Source organism: Lampetra fluviatilis, chromosome 36 (assembly GCF_964198595.1).
Source record: "Lampetra fluviatilis chromosome 36, kcLamFluv1.1, whole genome shotgun sequence".
NCBI classification, from domain to species: Eukaryota; Metazoa; Chordata; class Hyperoartia; order Petromyzontiformes; family Petromyzontidae; genus Lampetra; species Lampetra fluviatilis.
Window position 1 is genome coordinate 1,695,187 of NC_136310.1, and position 17,897 is coordinate 1,713,083.

The following is a 17,897-nucleotide window of genomic DNA, read 5'->3' on the forward strand; positions in this document are numbered from 1 at the left end:
TGATGCTGACGGCGTTGATGATGATGATGACGATGATAGCGTTGATGATGACGATGATAGCGTTGATGATGATGATAATGAATTATACACGCGCAGGACATTGAAATATTGAGATAAGAACAGCGCTGGCAACAACTTAGCGATTGATGACGACCAGCAGGATGAACGAGTGATCATGGCAATTTGAACGGACGAGATGGATTGATGGATGGATGGATAAATTCTGATCGTGACAAATGCGATGGAAACAACTGTCAGATAAAATAAAAAATATATACACCTAAAAAGAATACACCGTGCAGATAACGTGCTAAGATTTGCACAGAATGACTTTAGAGAAGTAAACTTTCTTTTGTTCACATGGCGATGGGGGGGGGGGCTTCGATTTTTTTTACGGGGAAAAGGCTAAGAAGACGAAAATAAGACAAAATACGCGTGGCGTCGTAGACGCACAAGAAAGTAAACTTGCTCCACCATCAAATATCGATCTCTACCTGTGTGAAAAACTGGCCAATTGCTGTCGCTCCACCACGATGGGTGTCTGGAGACTCGACTCATTCACACGCGGGGTCACGTGCACATTTCTTCTCATTTCACTCTGACACCTCACTCAATAAACCGGGGAGGGAGGGAAAGAGAGAGGGGGGAGGGGGGGCAGCTAAAGTTTTTGAAAGTGGATGTAATATCAACATCATTCCCGCAGCAGCAACAACAACAACAAAAACGGAACAGCGGCAAAAATAAATAAATAACCGTACAGAAAAATCAAATCACCACGGAATATTGATCTGTTGCAAGCACTTTGAGAAATTTACATCGTAATAGAGACTTCATCAAACCGATCGATACATTCCACCACGACGGGCCCTATTTTGATGCGATCCGTCAGCAGTAAATTGAGCCTTTTGCCCTGTAAAATGCTGCCTTGTTATCGGACCGCGAAATTAAATTGACAAGAGTCGTCGATACCTCCCCCTCCTCACCCAGACTCGCAATGCTCCTGGAGAGAAGGGGTCGCGTGCCTCGTGAACAATGCTCAGCTGCTCGTGGTATATTTGTATCCCCCCCTCCCTCCCACACACACACTCCGCACAATTCCTAAAACGAGTTACAATATCCGCCACACGCTCGGCGCACGATACATCGCTCCATCTTCGGGGGGGGGGGGGGGGGGGGGCGACGTCGTGCCACCAAGGAGACGGACCGACGGATTCAGCCTCCGCATGGTGGATCGATGCGCATCGTGTGAGGGTGAGTGGTGCCCCACGGTTTTGGGGGAGGCCACATCCAGTAGTGGATCGGTCATGGCATCCTACTGCTGCTGCTGATGATGATGATGGCGATGATGATCAATTTCACGTGTGTACAGAGAGTACGTTCACCCAAGCTTTGCTGTGCTTTATTCCTGCCAAGTTGCACGAAAATAACACTTTTTACAAAACAGAGGCTGCTGGCTGGGGGAGTGATGGGGTGGTTCTTCTACTCTCATGTTTCTTTTTTCCCTTTGTGTGTTGCGACTGCGGCAAAATTAATGGGCTAATCAGATGGCCCTTGAATAATTAATGGTCCATATTTCACGTCTTGTTTATCAGCTCCTTATGGCCTCTGACGGAATGCCACAGCATCAGGCTGACAAATGAAATGACAGCAGCTGGGCTTCATTTAACGCTCAACCCACTCCGCGTGGCACATTCGCCTCCGTGAACGATGGATCCTGGAACGCACCCGGCTCCCCCCCCCCCCTCTCCATCGCTCTCTCAAACTTCACTCCTCAAACCCAATGGAATGGAACTTAACTAAATATGGGGGGGGGGTAGTGGGTTGGGAACTTTAAAAACAGCTTCAACAGAAAAATCCTGAATGAGTGAATTAATGTAAAAAATGTGGCGAGATTTGCAATTCAATGACGATGCCAACGTTGCAAGATTTTGTTTTCGTCGGATAATTCTATCTTATTAGGGTGAGGTAGTATCGCTGATGTACCCTACGTAGTAAACCGTGCTAATCGGATGTGGAGGGAAAAAATTGGAGGACCTGGAAAAAAATCAAACGCGACCACGGGGAGAACACGCAAACTTCAAATATACAGCAGCCGTCAGGGTCGGGATCGGACCCACGACCTCCTGCATACCGAGCGAGGTAGTTAACATCTCGTCACCGCGTGCTCGCTGATTCAAGTGCTATCGATGCTCAAGCCCCGCTCCTCTTCTGATAAGATCGGATGAGATTTGGGTGCATTATAGGCGACTTTTTGCCACACATTACTTTGGCTGGTGATCAGTTATTGAATCTAATACACCTCGCTAATATGCATTTTGCCAAGCAATCGCAGTCACGAGTTAAATCACAATTAATACCAAATAGTGCCGTGCCGTCATTAACTTCGAACGCTCCGTGCGGATCGTAAGAAGCGTGGGGGAAATAGCGTCTACCGCTCTCCCTCCCTCTCTCTCTCTCTCTCGCGCGCGTGCGCTTGGATTGTGCACGACGGCGTTCGCCTAACAAGGGGTTAATACCGATGCCTCCTTATAACATATTGCACTATTAGATTGATATGACAATTTCCATTACGGCTGATCAAATATTTATTGAGCCGCGGAGATGATAACTCTCGCGGTGCCATCATTTGTTTCGCAAATGTGACACATTTAATAAATAAGTAAGAGCGCTCCCAAGCGAGCGCCGCTCTGCCCATTACGTTTTATTTGCAGATTGCCGGCCGCACTCATCAATAAGCTGCTGATGGATCCCTTAGAGGGTGTAGCAAGGCTCGCACACGTGGGAGCCAGAGAGAGAGGGGGGGGGGAGCAGCGTGTACCCGGGAGAGCACAACAGCTATTGAGAGAAACTGCCATGAAGACGTTCATGTAATTCGCTCAGAGAGTCCAAGTGTCTCAGCTACTCCGCATGCGAGCGTCGAACGCCGCGCCGCTGGCGGTCACCTAAGCCAGCGGCGTACGTTCCACGTTCATATGGCGGGGACGAGTCCATTCAAAGCCCAACGCTCGCGAACAGTGCAGTAGTGTCAGCATCGAGGCGACGAATACTCAGGAGTGAGAATAGCGACCGAGTATGCACATATGACAGTCGCCGTCGAAACGGTGGATGCGTCAAAAATTAAGTTGGAAGAGGTGAAAGCATCACACAGCAACGTGGGATTGGAATTTAAAGTCCAGCTTTGTGCAGTCGGAAAGTTATTTTGTGTTTCTCCCTCGTGTGCCCGAAACGAACAATCGCTTTTTTTGCCGATGTAACGACGTTATTCCCCCCTCCATGCCTCCCGACATCGCTCACGTGTGCAGTATTCGTGTGGATCGTCATCTCCCACAACGCAGGGCTGTGGTGAATGGCCAAGAAGCTTGGGCTGGGGAAGGAATGAGGCAGCGAGCAGGACACAATCTAAACGGAGCATTTACCTCTCCACGATTGCTTTAACGCTATGTGACATAGCTGGCTTTGGCAGTTGTGTTTTTTATTACAGAAGTTTTGAGATTATAAGATCCATCCGGAGAGTAGGACGCGCCCCAAAACGGTGCTTTTAAAATACTGGGGGGGGGGGGGGGGATGTGCACCTTATAACCTGGAGAATAAGGTTGATATGATTAAGTGGAGATGTACCACAGTGGCTAGCGTTATGAACCCACTACCGTGAGTTTGGTTCCTGGCCACGGCTAACAATAGTGTTGAGCAATATTATAACTTATTTTATTTTTATTTTACTTTTTTTTATTTAAAATTTTTACCTACGTGACTTTACCTAAAAAATAAAACCTAAGAATATTAGAACTGGTCTCAAGGGCCTTCTTCCCTTCAACAACCCGCATGGATCAATGTGGTGAAGTATGGTCAAACAACCCCCATGGCCGACAACGCAGGGAGGTCTTCATCCACGAGTGGATTACCAAAGACCTTCAAATTATAATTGTTGTAGCAGACTGTTACAAGTCGAATCGTTTTGTGTTGTTTGTCGTTACTCGTGTCCATGCACATAGGAATGCATGTGGGAGACAGCTAATTGGAAATTTGGGAATCTGCTCAAAGAAAATTGGTCTCATTTGTCTCAATGTCGGACGAGATGGGGTCTGACGTGAGCTCGTGATTAACAAGACTCGTGCAAACAAAGGCACAGATCCCCCGTATAGCCCTGACAGACCGTTGGGGCAAGTGCGTTAGCGAGTCGCACCAATTAAAGCCGGCCGGGTACACGAGGGGGTTGGGTGGGCAGCACCACGCCGAGCCGCCTTTGTCTCCCTAGTGGCGATGTTCACACATTGCAGCAGGTACTCATTGGAGGCCGTGTCAGCCCCGAGGGGGAAGAGGGCCAGGAGCCGTGTCAGAAATGTATCACCGCTGTTACATATCTGACAAAGTGTGCTAACCACTACACTACCGCTCCCCTGACAAAGATAAAGACAAATATATCCCGCATAGTCTTAACATACTGTTGGGGCAAGTGCTGTTAGCCAGAACGGCACACGAGGGGGTGGGTGGCCAGCACCACGCCCGGCCGCCTTTGTCTCCCAAGTGGCAATGTTTTTACGCACCGCATTAGGTACTCATTTGAGGCTGAGTTGACCTAAGGGAGGCCCAGAACCCTTTCAGATAATCGTCACTGCTTTCGGCCGTGAACGGGAATTGAACCCGGGTCGCCAGGTTCGTAGCGCAGCGCGCTAACCGCGACACTCCACACACACACGTACACACACACATACGTGCACACACACACACGTGCATCAACCTAACACGCCTACTGGTGCATCGGGGTACACGATCACACCACGTGATTCACCAGACTTCACCGGTATCACTACCGCTACTACCACCAACTACCGCACCTCGTGGTAGTAGTAGCAATCGTATTATCGGACTATCAATAATGATCATTATTATTGCTGCCTTGAGTTTCAGTCGCTCCGGCCACCACCACCGCCGCCGGTTGTTGTTGGCTCGCTCCTTTTGCGCGAGCAGCCACGGCCACGGCTTAAGCCGCAGCAGCAGCCGCCTATTGTGTGCCCATGCCGAGGAACGGATGTAAGAAGAAACCAGTGATTATTGTGTGCTCGCTGTCCGGGGGAGGAGGGGAGAGAGAGATGGGCGGGCGGGCGGGCGGGGGGGATGGAGATGAGGGAGGGTGGAGGGGGGGTGGACAAAACAAAACCGCCAAAACCACGGCGCACAAAGGCATCCGCCGTGCCGTGAATGGGATCTCTGGACCAGAACGAGGTCACGGGGGTCAAGTTCCAGGTCATCACGACAAGGGGCGGTGGCTTCGCTGCCCGTGCGCGCGATGCTTTCAGACACACGCGGCGCTTTGCCACCCAAAATCCGAGCCAACGGGGGGGGGGGGGGGGGGTTGCGCGCCCGTGATTTTGCTCGACTGTGATTCCGAGACGTCGGGCGGACGGGCCAAGGCAAGCAGATTGCACGCGGCCACACGGGACACACCCGTAAAGGCTTCAATAGACTGGTGGGACAAGTGCTGTTAGCAACCGCTCAATAATGCCGGCACGGGAAGGTCTTGATGTGGCCATCACCACCCCCGCCTCTACATTGTTGATGTTTCCACAAACTGCACCAAGTATTCATTTCATTTGAGGCTGAGTAGACCTAGGGGAGGCCCAGGACTGGTTCTGATATCATTCGCCACTGATGTTAGCCGTGGCCAGGAACCGAACTAAGGTGGCCGGGTTCGTAGCGCAGTGTGCTAACCACTGCACACTCGAAGATAAATATCCCCCGTATAGCCTCAGTAGACTTTTAGGGGCAAGTGCTGTTAGCGAGTGCCGATGAAGGCCGATACGGCACACGAGTGGGTGGGTGGTCAGCACCACGCCCGGCCACCTTTGCGCGCACACACACACACAAACACATATGCACATGAGCACACACACTCACATACACACACTCACATACACACACACACTCGCATACATCAATTCACGCGCCACCCTTGGGAACAAGGAGTTCCGAGGAGGTTAAGGGTATTTGGTGGCGTCCCCTCCATCTTTGTTTGCTCTGGTGAAGTGTCAGTCACCATTAACTCATTAATTACAACTGAGAAAAATAGACGGTGACAATTGCGCTTAAACCAATATTTGATCTCACGAAACAGGACCCCGACTACGCGATACAGTGCGAGCTCGAATCGGGATTGCCCAACCACCGACGCATACCACGAACACTACGAAACGCGACGACGCTGAAACTGACATTTTAAATAAACTTCGAGAGATTCGTCCGGATGGCGCCGTAAGTTAATACGCTGTCCTCACGGTGAGAAGAAGCTCATTGGACCTTGCCACTTTGGGCCAACATCGGAGCAACGTTGGCCACACCCGAGGGTTGGTGGATCGTCGCGCGAAATATTGCGACCGCTCCTCTTCCGTGGAGAATGCGGTAAAGGAATTCTGTACGCCAGCTGTTCCCCGTCTGTGTGGGGATAGAGTGTTGCCCCCTCGCACGCCTCGTTTTTTTCTTCTCCCGGTGCTTCGACTTCCTCAATCGTCAATTGGCCGTCTTCATTAATCGAGGACCGCAGAGCGTGGGCAATTTGTGAGTCGAGCCCGCGTACCGCGCGGCTGCTTTGCCTGTCGGTGGGACATCCTCGCCGATCTCCGAGTCGTCATCTTTGCCCCGTCTCACGCGGTCTGCGAGAGCGAGCGAACACTCTCCCGGCAGCGGCGCGTCGCCAGTTGAAATGCCAACGCAGACAACACGAGGCCGCTACGGTTTGTTTCGCGCTCGTTCCGTCGTCTTGTCTGTCGCCATGAAGACCTCTTGCGTTATTGCCTCTCTTCTTTTCTTTCCTTTCATTCGTTCCTTGTGTAGCCGTCGGACCGGCCGGACGGATTTTCAGGACGTGCCCGATGGTGATGATGATGAAGTCCCGACTTTGGAATCCCCTCCACACAATCGGCCAAAACCGCACGCAAAAGCAAAGTCCGTTAAAGCGTTGTGTGTGTGTGTGCGTGTGTGTGTTTAATGGGTAAACACCGCGAGCCCCGAGCTGATAGCGTGACGCTCCTGGCGTGGAACGTTCACAGGTGGATGGTGAAGTCTATCGCACACCCATGCAAACACAAAGACCCCCCCCCCCCCTCCGTGTAGCCTTCACGGGCTGTTGGGGGCAAGTGCCGTCGGCGAGTAGCAACACCTATGGAAGGCCGGGCACGGCACACGAGGGGGTTGGTGGCCAGCACCACGCCCGGCCGCCACACACGTACACGCGCACGTGCTCTCTCACACGTGCGCACTGACACACACACGTGTGCTCTGACACACACACGTGCGCTCTGACACACACACACGTGCGCACACACGCGCACTCTCTCTCTCTCTTTCTTATACGCACACATACACAACAAAGATGCCCGTATAGCCTTAAAAAGGCTGTTGGAGCAAATGCTGTTAGCGAGTAGCAGCACCTATGGAAGGCCAGCATTGCACACGAGAGGGTGGGTGGGCAGCACAGCGCGCGGCTGCCTTTGTCTCCCCAGTGGTGATGTATACACATCACACCAGGTACTCGTTTGAGACCGGGCCCACATACCCACCTCACCTTCTCAGATACTCACCTACCTACAAACACTCAACCACCTATTCTTAGGTTTTTTTCGGTAAAGTCACGTAGGTAAAACATCAAAATTAATGAAAATAAAATAAAAGAAAAAGAAAAATCACGACGTTTCGGAGGCAACACAAGTCTCCGTCATCAGGTGGGACCGTCACAGCCGAATTAGTTGCATCAAGTGAGGCAATGATTCAAGAAGTAATCCCTTATAAGCAAGTTGAAGGGGGGAGGAGAGGGGGGGGGAGCTCATCAGAATGTGGTAGCCAATGAATGGAACGTATCGGGAGGGAGGGGGGCGGGGCTCCCCCCTTCAACTTGCTTATAAGGAATTACATCTTGAATCATTGCCTCACTTGATGCAGCTAATTCGGCTGTGACGGTCCCACCTGATGACGGAGACTTGTGTTGCCTCCGAAACGTCGTGATTTTTTTTTTCATTAATTTTGATGTTTTACCTACGTGACTTTACCGAAAAAACCTAAGAATATGATTCCTTGCAGTCACGAAAGCTTCAAATCTAGACTCAACCATCTAGACACAACCACCTACACTTTTTTTAACAAATGTCCATCCACCCACCTACCAATCCTACATCACCTGGTATGTGCAGTGTGCTTAGCGAGCCGTGTGTCGTGCCCGCAAGTGTGAATGTGCCCTGTGTGTGTGAATGTGCCCTGTGTGTGTGAATGTGCCTGCGAGTGTGAATGCGCACACCCAAGTCTACGTTATTCGACCAAAGGGTACCAAGAAGTTCCTTGCAAAGGTCGCCTCTGTTGCGCAGGAGGGAAGGGAGGGCATGGGAGGGTGGATTATGACGGCGAGGATGATGATGATGTGTAAGATGATGATGAGTAGAATAACGAGGATGATGGTGAGGTTAAGGATGATGCTGATGAGGTGCACAATGATGAGGTGGACGTTGCTACGAATAATAATGGCAATTAAGTTAATTACAATGATGATGAGAATAAGTATGATGATGATGATGAGGTGGATGATAAGAACAACGATGATGATAATAAGCATGAGGATGATGAGATCCTCGAAGAGAGGCGAGAGGGAGGAGGAGGAGGGGGGAGGGGCGCGGGTAACGGCCAAGCCAAACAGCGGCTGTGCGCGCGCGAGCACCCTCTGCGGTGGCGCTTTCTGGCCGGCGTTTAAGGCAGCGCGGACAAGGCCCTTCCGGAGCTGGGAAGGGGAAACATCACCTGGGGGCCGCGGTTCACCTTGGGGCTGGAATTACAAAGTCACGGGAAATGCCACGGAGAAGCTCGCGCGTGGGGCGGTGGAAAACAGTGACGGGGCCAACACCGTCACCGACATGAAAGCGCTCCCCACACCCCCCCCCCCTATTCTTCTTATTATTATTATTTCATACGGTTAGTGATGTAGATGCAGAGCAACAGCTTACACAGTGTCACATTCAGGTGGTCAAGCCAGATAACCGCTTGAGGAGCAGCGGAGTGATGTCTCCCTCCTTGGTATTTGTGGATCTCAGGGCATTGCGTCGTTATGCGTTGGCGTACGGGCTGTTCTGGATGGCCACACTCACTGCAGGATTTTTTTAAATGTTCCCATTTGTGCATCACCAGGTAGCCCCATCTGCTACTGCCACGGTTTGTGTAGTGGACGCGGTTCATGGTCGACCGTGATCTTCGTGGGAGATCAAACCCCAGGGAACTTCTGCGTTGGGTCTTTCACAAGGCGGTGTTTGTTTGTGTGAGATAATACATAGGGGGAAGGGGGATATAACAGTCGCGATAGTGTCTGCTGATGAGACGCTGCATCGTCGAAACCGTCCAGGTGTTTGCTTGTCTTGAAGCAATGCTGCTGAAATTATCCACTCCCACAAGGCCGTGCCGGTCGATGGGGGTTGGGTAAGAAACACGTGGTGGGTTTTTTTTACGCAGAGAGAGAGAGTGAGACGGATATGGGAAGGAGTCTGCGTATTTACTTTGTGGTTTAGGTAAGAAACCACTTAAGATGTCTCGTATCGGAGTGTTTAAAATACAGACAGGGTTGATCCGTTTGTAGATACTCCAATTATATAAATAGCCACCGTCTTGCAATGTTCTCAACAGGCGATTAAGATTGTGAGAGTTATGGCTTCATAGCTTATAGAGAGAGCTCAACGATAGTTACTTGTGTTCTGATCATTGATGCCCCTTCGAAAGTGGACTCTTCAATGCACCCATTGTACACTATGTGTGTATGTAAGTGTAAAGACAGAGATCGCCCGTATAGCCTGAACAGACTGTTGGGGCAAGTGCTGTTAGCGAGCACCTATGAAGGCCCGAACGGCACACGAGGGGGTGTCCAACACCACGCCCGGCCGCCTTTGTCTCCCTAGTGGCGATGTTTGCACACCTCACTCGGTACTCATTTGAGTCGACATACACACACATACACACGGATGCGTATGAAGGGAAGCCAAAAGGTTTCGAGGGTGATGTGCGGAGTTGGTGCGGTGATATCCCAAGAGGGTTGCAAGCTGGGCCAGGTGATGGCCGTGCGGCACAAGCCTCGAGTCTCTTGCCGCGACGCTTCTGCGTGATAATCCCTCCTAAGTGCGGGGTTTTCTCCGGCTGTTCCAGTATCCTGCCTCAAGGCAAAGGCACTCGGTAAATGGAATTGGCCAAGCATCCCTAATGAAAAGTAGTCTTAAGACTCAATTGTTGGGTTTCCAAGACACTTTTTTGGAACAAGTGCCGTATAATAAGTGCCGTATAATCGATTAAAATGTGTTCTGATATTCGATGGTAAGGTTAACAAAATGTATACAAATTGTATTTTTTCTCTTTTGGAGGTTAAAATAAGCTACGTGCAATTGGTTATAGCCAATCATAGACAAGAACAATGAGCAAATTTCACAAGTGCAACAATTCATTACAGGAACAGGTGCGATTAATGGCCAGCAGAGAGAACAATCCCTTTGGGAACAAAAACAAAACTGCAAGTTAATCAAATTGTGGGAGTACTTTTTAAATGGAATAAGTTGATTTTGTTTTGTTTCAGCTCATTAATTACGAGGCATTGAGTGGGGCGGTCTTGTACACGTGGCATTATATCATTGTTAAAACAAGCACAAGACAATTCAGTAGGGAGTGTTGACGCGGTGGCTCATTCACTGCCACGTGAACCTTGACTCGCAAGTTCAATTCCTGCCCACGGCTAACATCAGTAGTGAGTGATATATGTTTACCAGTCCCCACCCCATCACCAACCCACGCTGACCAGAATGGTGAAGTATAGTCGAATAACCCTCAAGTCCGACATGCCTTGGCAGAGGCCTTCATCCAGCAGCATATTGGCAAAGGGTAATAAAGAAAACCAATTCAAAGATCGATGCATTAACTAAGCTTCCATGCCAAGCATGCCCATACACAGTGCGTGTATGTTTCACGGATTATGGCCGTGAGCGGGAATCAAACTCTGGCTGCCGGCTGCGTAGCACAGTGTGATACGATATGCACCACCGTTCCTCCCACACATGAAGACAAAAGACCCCCCCCCCCCCCCCGTATGTTTGGGGAAAGTGCTATGAGCGAGTAGCAGCATCGGATAAGGCCAGCACTAAAACAAGGAGCCCCTCCCGTATCGCCTTAATAGGCTGTTGGGGCAAGTGTTGTTCGCGAACAGCACCTATGAAGGCCGGAACGGCACGTGACGCCGGGCCTCCTTTGTCTCCCCAGTGGGAATGTGTCAACACATCGCAGTCCCAGGACTGGTTCAGATAATCGCCACTGGTGCTGTTGGCCGGAGAGCGGGAATCGAACTCGGGCCGCAGGGTTTGTAGCGCAGCGCGCTGACCGGCTACACTACCGCTGGACACACACTCACTCGTGCGTGCGCACACACGCACGGACGGGGTAGGCCGATGCTGCATAAACAGCCCCAACTGCTAACGCACGGGAGGGAGGGGGGGGGGCAAGGCCACTTACACAGCTATCTGCGCGGCATGCGCGAGGTGCAGTCCTTCCTGCCGCGTTTTCTGAAACGCCGCGAGTCTCCCCGCGCCACTTACTCCTTCCTTCCGTGGCCGCGAGTCATCGCCACTTCCTACGATGGGATGGTGGGCGGCCTTGACATTTACAAAAAGCCCCAGCAGCCCCTGTCAGGAGACGACTTTGGCTGCCCCATGCCCCCTTGGGGGGGGGGGGGGTGGGGGGGAATCACCGTTACACAATTTCATTTTGGACAAACAACAAAGCAATCGGCGAAATAAAAAAAAAGGAACGCCAGACAACATTTCACAAAATCGCCAAGCCTTGCCGAAAGATTCAAAGGGCAGCGAGATTCCTGCATCTCCCACGCCACCCCCCAGCGATTTGAAGTTGGACGGAGAAGAGAATAGAAGCTGGTCCAGGTGGGTCAAAGGTCAGAGACATCGGGGTCGGCACTGCTGGGAATCTGAGTTTGGATGTCTGGGTTTCAGCCACCCCTGATTACAACCAGGTTCTCAGAAGCGTGGCGCGTTTGTTGTTTTGAGCCGGATCACCGATGACTGCACAACAGCCGGGGCTTGTGGTGGCTACGCTGCTGCAAGTGGCTGCCATGCTGCATCAAGATCGTCAGCATCAGCCAGCCAGCCAGTATCGCCAGCTGGACATTGTACACGGAGCACACTTACGCGTTTTAAACGGTCACACGAGTGGTGGTGGTGGTGGTAGCGAATGCTTTCAAAACAGGCGATCGTAATACAAACGGAATCGATGACTGCACACTGCAGCCGCTGCTGTGTTGGCCACGCTGATGCACGCGGCTCTCTGTAACTCACCACTGTTGAGACAGCGGCAGCAGCAGGGAGGGTTGGTGGATCATCGCACACATGTTGTTGTGAAACTCCCTTCCTACCCGTCTGTATGGTGATATAGTATTGCACCCTCGCACTTTTGTCCGGGAGCTCTGGTTTCCTCCCACGCGTATAAACAACTCGTAATTTTTTTTTCCAACGGCACCTTAAAACGAAAACCCAATGTAGCACGACCCTCCTGCAAAAAGAAGTCCTTGGACTTAGCGTGGCTTTCCTGGACAAATAATTTATTATTACATTTTGTTTGTCATTTAAGTTGGCTAAATTCCAGCTCTGACAATTACAAACGTCGGTTCGAGTGACGTGTGACAAAAACATCCCTGGTGTAAGCGACGCGGAGGGGACGTGCAGTGCCCCGCACGTAAATACGAGGTCACTTGCAGGGCGCTCGGATTTAGTTCTGCAACATCTCCTCCTTCTGCAAGTTTATTCTCCGACACAGAGTGATGCGCCGCTGTTGGCAAAAGTTCCAGGATGGAAATGCCTTCACGCTGCAACACTGATATTGATCGCACATTTGGAATAAAACTAGCTTAAACACTATCCCCCAAAATTACAACATTCAACTTAATAACCAGCCTTAAATTACCTCAATTACCGTATTCTCCCCCGTTTACAAGCCCCACCTTTTACCCCGATGTCCCTTAACAATCCGCTCGAGGTGTGTATGTGTAACAATGCGCTATGACTTTATTACCACCGGGCACCCGTGAGTGGACGCGTCTTACTTTCCGGGGCGTCTTCTAATCCAGAGAATACGGTATTACAATATTTACCCAGGAAAGCCTAACTGGGCGATGATTCAGTCGAGGCATATTGTATTGCTAAAGGGCAGGGCAGGACAGGGCAGGGCTGCAGGGAACAACTGCAAGCGGGGGTGGGGGGGGGGCAACCGGGGTAGTCCAGGGCAGGGGTAATGGGCTGGGGGGGGGGGTCTCCCTATAGGCCCCGAGGCTTTTGAAAGAAAAAAAAGTCCTTTACTTTGTCCACCCCCCACCCACCCATCTCCACTTGGATGCATCCTCATGTTTCCACGAAGACGTGGGGGGCGATCCCTGTGAGGGGTGAGGGGGTGAGGTGGAGGTTTCCACTCTGGGCTGCTGCTGCTGCTGCTGCTCGCGTGCAGAAATTGATTTTGCCACACGGGTGATCCCGTTTAGCCAGTTGCCCGGCTAGTTTAGATTTTTTCTCCCATGAGATAGTGTGGTGCTGTTAACAGCGACGACAACAAACGATGTTAAAAAAAAACGCACATCGATAGAACGAGAGCACGTAAGGAATATTGCAACAATTAAAACACACGAGGTAGTCCATAGAGGTTTTACTGGGTTAAATCGCTTAAATATATAAATGTGTCGTTAAAACCCGCCACCACCCGACACAGCCAACTAGTAAGGGTTGTCACGTAAACAGAACGTGGCTCTGTTCTGCTGGCAAGCCACAACATTTACAATCTGCGTACGACGTTTCGCCAGTAATTACAACTAGCTTCATCAGGCGACAGCCAGATTTGTCGAGAGGTCCACATGTTGACGCCAGTCAACGAAACCGACGCGGACGAGAGAGAAAAGTGCCAGTCGAGTACGACCGCAAGAGGCACTAGAAAAACACGTTCGGTACAGGTGCAGGTAAATCCTCTGCGTTTTGGGTTAATCGGGACATGCAGCAGGGGAGTGACGGGGTGGGGGGGGGGCATGGGTAGATTCAAGATACGTGGAGAAGCAACGCGGAAACACTTTTTTTTACAAAGCAAAGATTTAGCGAATGTATGTTTTCGTGTATAAATAAGGACGCACTTCTGAGGCTACGGGAGGGAGCTTACTGCATGTGGCAGGCGGTGCGACGGCTATTTCTGCACCAGCTGAGATCACACGGCGCATCAACGCAACGTGCTTCGGGTCTCGATGTGAATCTGTGCGTCTCTGCGCAAGTCGATGCGTCTCTACTTGCGGCCACATACTAACAACGTCGCTTTGTTGGAATCCCGAATGCAACCGCGTCCCAAGACGCTGCATAGAAACAACGGGCGTGTTAATTTTGTAGATAAATGCAATGGGTCATAGGTGTGTGTCTATGCGGATATGTGGGTCTTTATGATAGTCTATGAGTTGCTGTGCAAGTACACATAATGCATACAACGCGGATTTATTGAGCGTCTTAAAAACGACCACATTTCCAAACATTGTACAGAACAGTGGGCAAGTTTGTTTTGTAGACACAGAGAGAGAGAGAAACCAAAGTCGTTCATAGGCAGAGCGGGAGGGGGGGGAGAGAACACACTTGGGGTCCTGGGTGTGAATAGAAGGCAGTCAACAGCACGGATGGCTGGGTCACGGTGGAGGCGCTACAAGCATTGTGATGATCGCAGTGCGACTGTCAGTTGACAAAGCTCAGACAATACCCCCCGTAAACAAAGTGTTGAGGGCTGTTAGTGAGCGCCTATTAAGGCCAGCACGGTACCCGAGAAAGTGGTTTAATCATGACCAAGTTATATTAACAAAGATGTACACAAAACACACAAATGTAGTAAACACAGCCACAGAAACACCCGTATAAGACAAAGATCCTCCGCTTAGTATGAACAGACTGTTGGGGCGAGTGCTGTTGTTAGCGAGGAGCATCACCCATGAAAGCCGGCATGGCACACGAGGGGGGCGGGGGTGGCCAGCACCACGCCCGGCCGCCTTTGTCTCCCTAGTGAAGACGTTAACACATCGCAGCAGATACTCATTTGAGGTTGAGTCGACCTAGGTCGACGCATATTTAAAAAGAAAAAACCACGCGTACATTGAACACGCAAAGGCACGTACTTTGACAGCACGGGGGTAAACAATTGCCTCCAATTGTGCGGTTTGCAATACCCGGGAGGATTGACTGAGCATATCGGAGTATTGCTCAATACGGGACAGGTTTGACCAGCAGCAGCAGGCAGTGTTTCTATCTTAAGCAACACCAAGCTGATAGCAGGTATTGCAACAGCTCCCTCACCGCCCCCGTGTTACGGTGACAGCATCATTGCCCACCACATTGCGATAAGCTATCTACCCCCATCCCGTAATCAGGTTTGTCGGTGCCGGTCAGGCCAAGGCAGCGGAGCATCGCTCGCCAGAACATTGCACACGTGGGGACGCGGCGGCGACGGCGGTGGTGGTGGTGGTGGGGGCGCACTTTAGAACATGTTAACGGGCGCAATTAAAAAAAAACCACACGAGTGGCGGTAGCGTTGTCGAATGTTTGCAAACAGTCGATTGTAATAAAACAAGGGAACAACCCCCCGAAGCAGGACGAATCATTACGCACCATCACAGCGGCAGCAGCAGCGGCGTGGCGCTGTTCATTTTGTTCGGCATCTGCGTGCGACGACACGCCTGGCCGTAAGAGGCATGTCCGATGGATCCTGTAAATCGTAGTAACAGCAGCCCCTTATGGAATAGCGCCAGAGTTAATTAGCGTAATGGCCAGCTACTACTGCAACAACAACAACAACCCCACCGCCCTTTATGGAAAGTGAAACTAATTTCTGCGCCTGTTGCAGATCAGAGCCGTAAGCGATTTGCCGTCCAGCAAGCAGAGCCGTGAAGCCGCACAAGAAAAAAAAACTCCCACCGTGCTACGCCGAGTTTGTGTTGAACACCCCATTCTCGTTCCCCGTTTCATATGTGGAGTGTACTTGCCAAGAACATCTGGAACATCTGGCAGAGTTTGTTTAAAAAAAAAAGCCGTGGCTTCTGCTGATGAGAACCACAAAGTGGTCCAGAGTTGACTTTGTAAAAACTAATTCTGCCCGATTGTCTGCAAAGTCAATCGGCTGACGGACTAACATATACATCGCAGTTGCTTTTACCTACAAAGCCACATGATGTCAGAATCACAAATTGACAATAAAGGATATAATGAGGCAGATGTCATGAATTACACACTGTCCTCATAACCAGGGGGGGGGGGGGCATTCTAAAGGATTTCTACAACTCAATTAGTTGATAATTGGTTCTTTACCCTTCTATCTGGCAACAAAACTATAGAAGGGTAAAGAACCAATTATCATATTTTTTTACTGGCAAATGAGGTTCCCATAGTGTTGAACTCAATTAGTTGTTTTGCAGGAAAACACACTGATTCACAAACATTACAACAACAAGATTTGTTACGCCACTTTAATGGGGGGGGGGCGGTGGGGGACGGTACAATAGTGACACCAGTGGTGAGAAGTTGCTGTATCATGATCCCGGCCACCCGAGTTCGATTCCCGCTCGAGGCCAACACTGGGTGACGATTATTTGAACTGGTCCTGGGTTAGAGGCAGGCTATGGGGCGATCGTTGTCCTTTGGGAATGACACAAGCCTGGATGTGCGAGCCCTAACGCAGCTGCGGCAGCGGCGGCGGCGTTCTTGCCACGGTCGGATTGCCGCTCGTGCCGCGAAGGTGTTTACCTGCGCTGTTTGCTTTAGGAGGGGTTTGCAGCAGCAGCAAGCAGCAGCATCTAAGTAGCAGCAGCGGGCGGTCGGTCAGCAACGACCGTCACAGCGAACCGCAGGCGAGCGAGTCGCAACAGCTTTGTTACGGCTGCTTGAGAGGTGGCTCCCCCCCCCCCATTCCCCTCGTCGTCCTCATTTTCTTCTCAAAGCTAACGAGAGAGAGAGAGAGTAGCGCCACGAGTTCATTCATTCGCTGCTGCCTTTATTTATTTAACCGAGCTCGGTAACGAACATAGCAAGACGGCTTTGCGTGTATATATGTAAAATAATAAAAATGAAGAGGGGGGAGGTTGTGATGGGCGAATGGAACACGTGTGTTTTTGTAACGTTATCCTATCGTATTTTTGCTTTGTTGTAACGTACTGACCTGCCCCGATTCTCCATGTGAAAAAAGAGCTTTATAGCTGATCGGATCCCTCTAGTATAAACGAAGATGCTGATGCTGTGCGGGGTGGAAGGGGGGGGGGACAGGTTACGGAGAGTGCCACGGGAGTGACACCCAGAGCTCGACAACCAAACGGGATGACCTCAAGCCAGATGGCGGAATATCATGAGGTCAAAAACTCGGAGGTCAACTTGTCAAATGTGTGACATTCGTGCAATAGAGCAGAAGGAAGGAAGCGATGGCGAGGCGTGGTGACATGCACAGCAACGGCTGTCAGGGCCTCCTAATCTTTATCTCTCACCCCCTTTTTTGTGACACCGTCACAATTATTGAAATGCCCGTGTAACGCTGTGTATTACAATGCACGATCAGCGGGGAGTGTCAGTAACCGGTGAAATAAGTGCATGCATTTTTTGTTGTTGTAATAGCAGTCATCGGGCCTGACAATTACCATTGCAAATCGCATCCTTGCCACTGATAACAAAAGAGATTTCCCCGCGATGCGTGTTCGATCAGATGTAGGCTTCACCGATGACTGGTTTGACACGGGAGGTTATAGCACTGCTACACAACCAAACGGATATGTATAGACACGGAAAAAAATACGGAACAAAAACGAAAGAGTTCTCCGAAAGGCTTAATTGGAATTGTAT

At 50.7% G+C, this 17,897-nt stretch overlaps 1 protein-coding gene across 3 annotated transcripts in view; it reads right to left on the minus strand.

Moving 5' to 3' along the window:
* The window catches only part of LOC144945017 (histone-lysine N-methyltransferase MECOM-like), a 247,443-nt gene that overhangs the window by 169,444 nt on the left and 60,102 nt on the right, over positions 1-17,897 (minus strand). The window contains exon 1 of one of the 3 annotated variants that reach the window (XM_078873182.1): positions 16,815-16,928. The exons of the other annotated variants lie outside the window; for them this stretch is intronic. The gene's annotated coding sequence lies outside the window, so the exon portion shown is untranslated. Of the gene's footprint in view, positions 1-16,814; positions 16,929-17,897 lie in introns of those variants that run through there. 3 annotated transcript variants of the gene reach the window in all.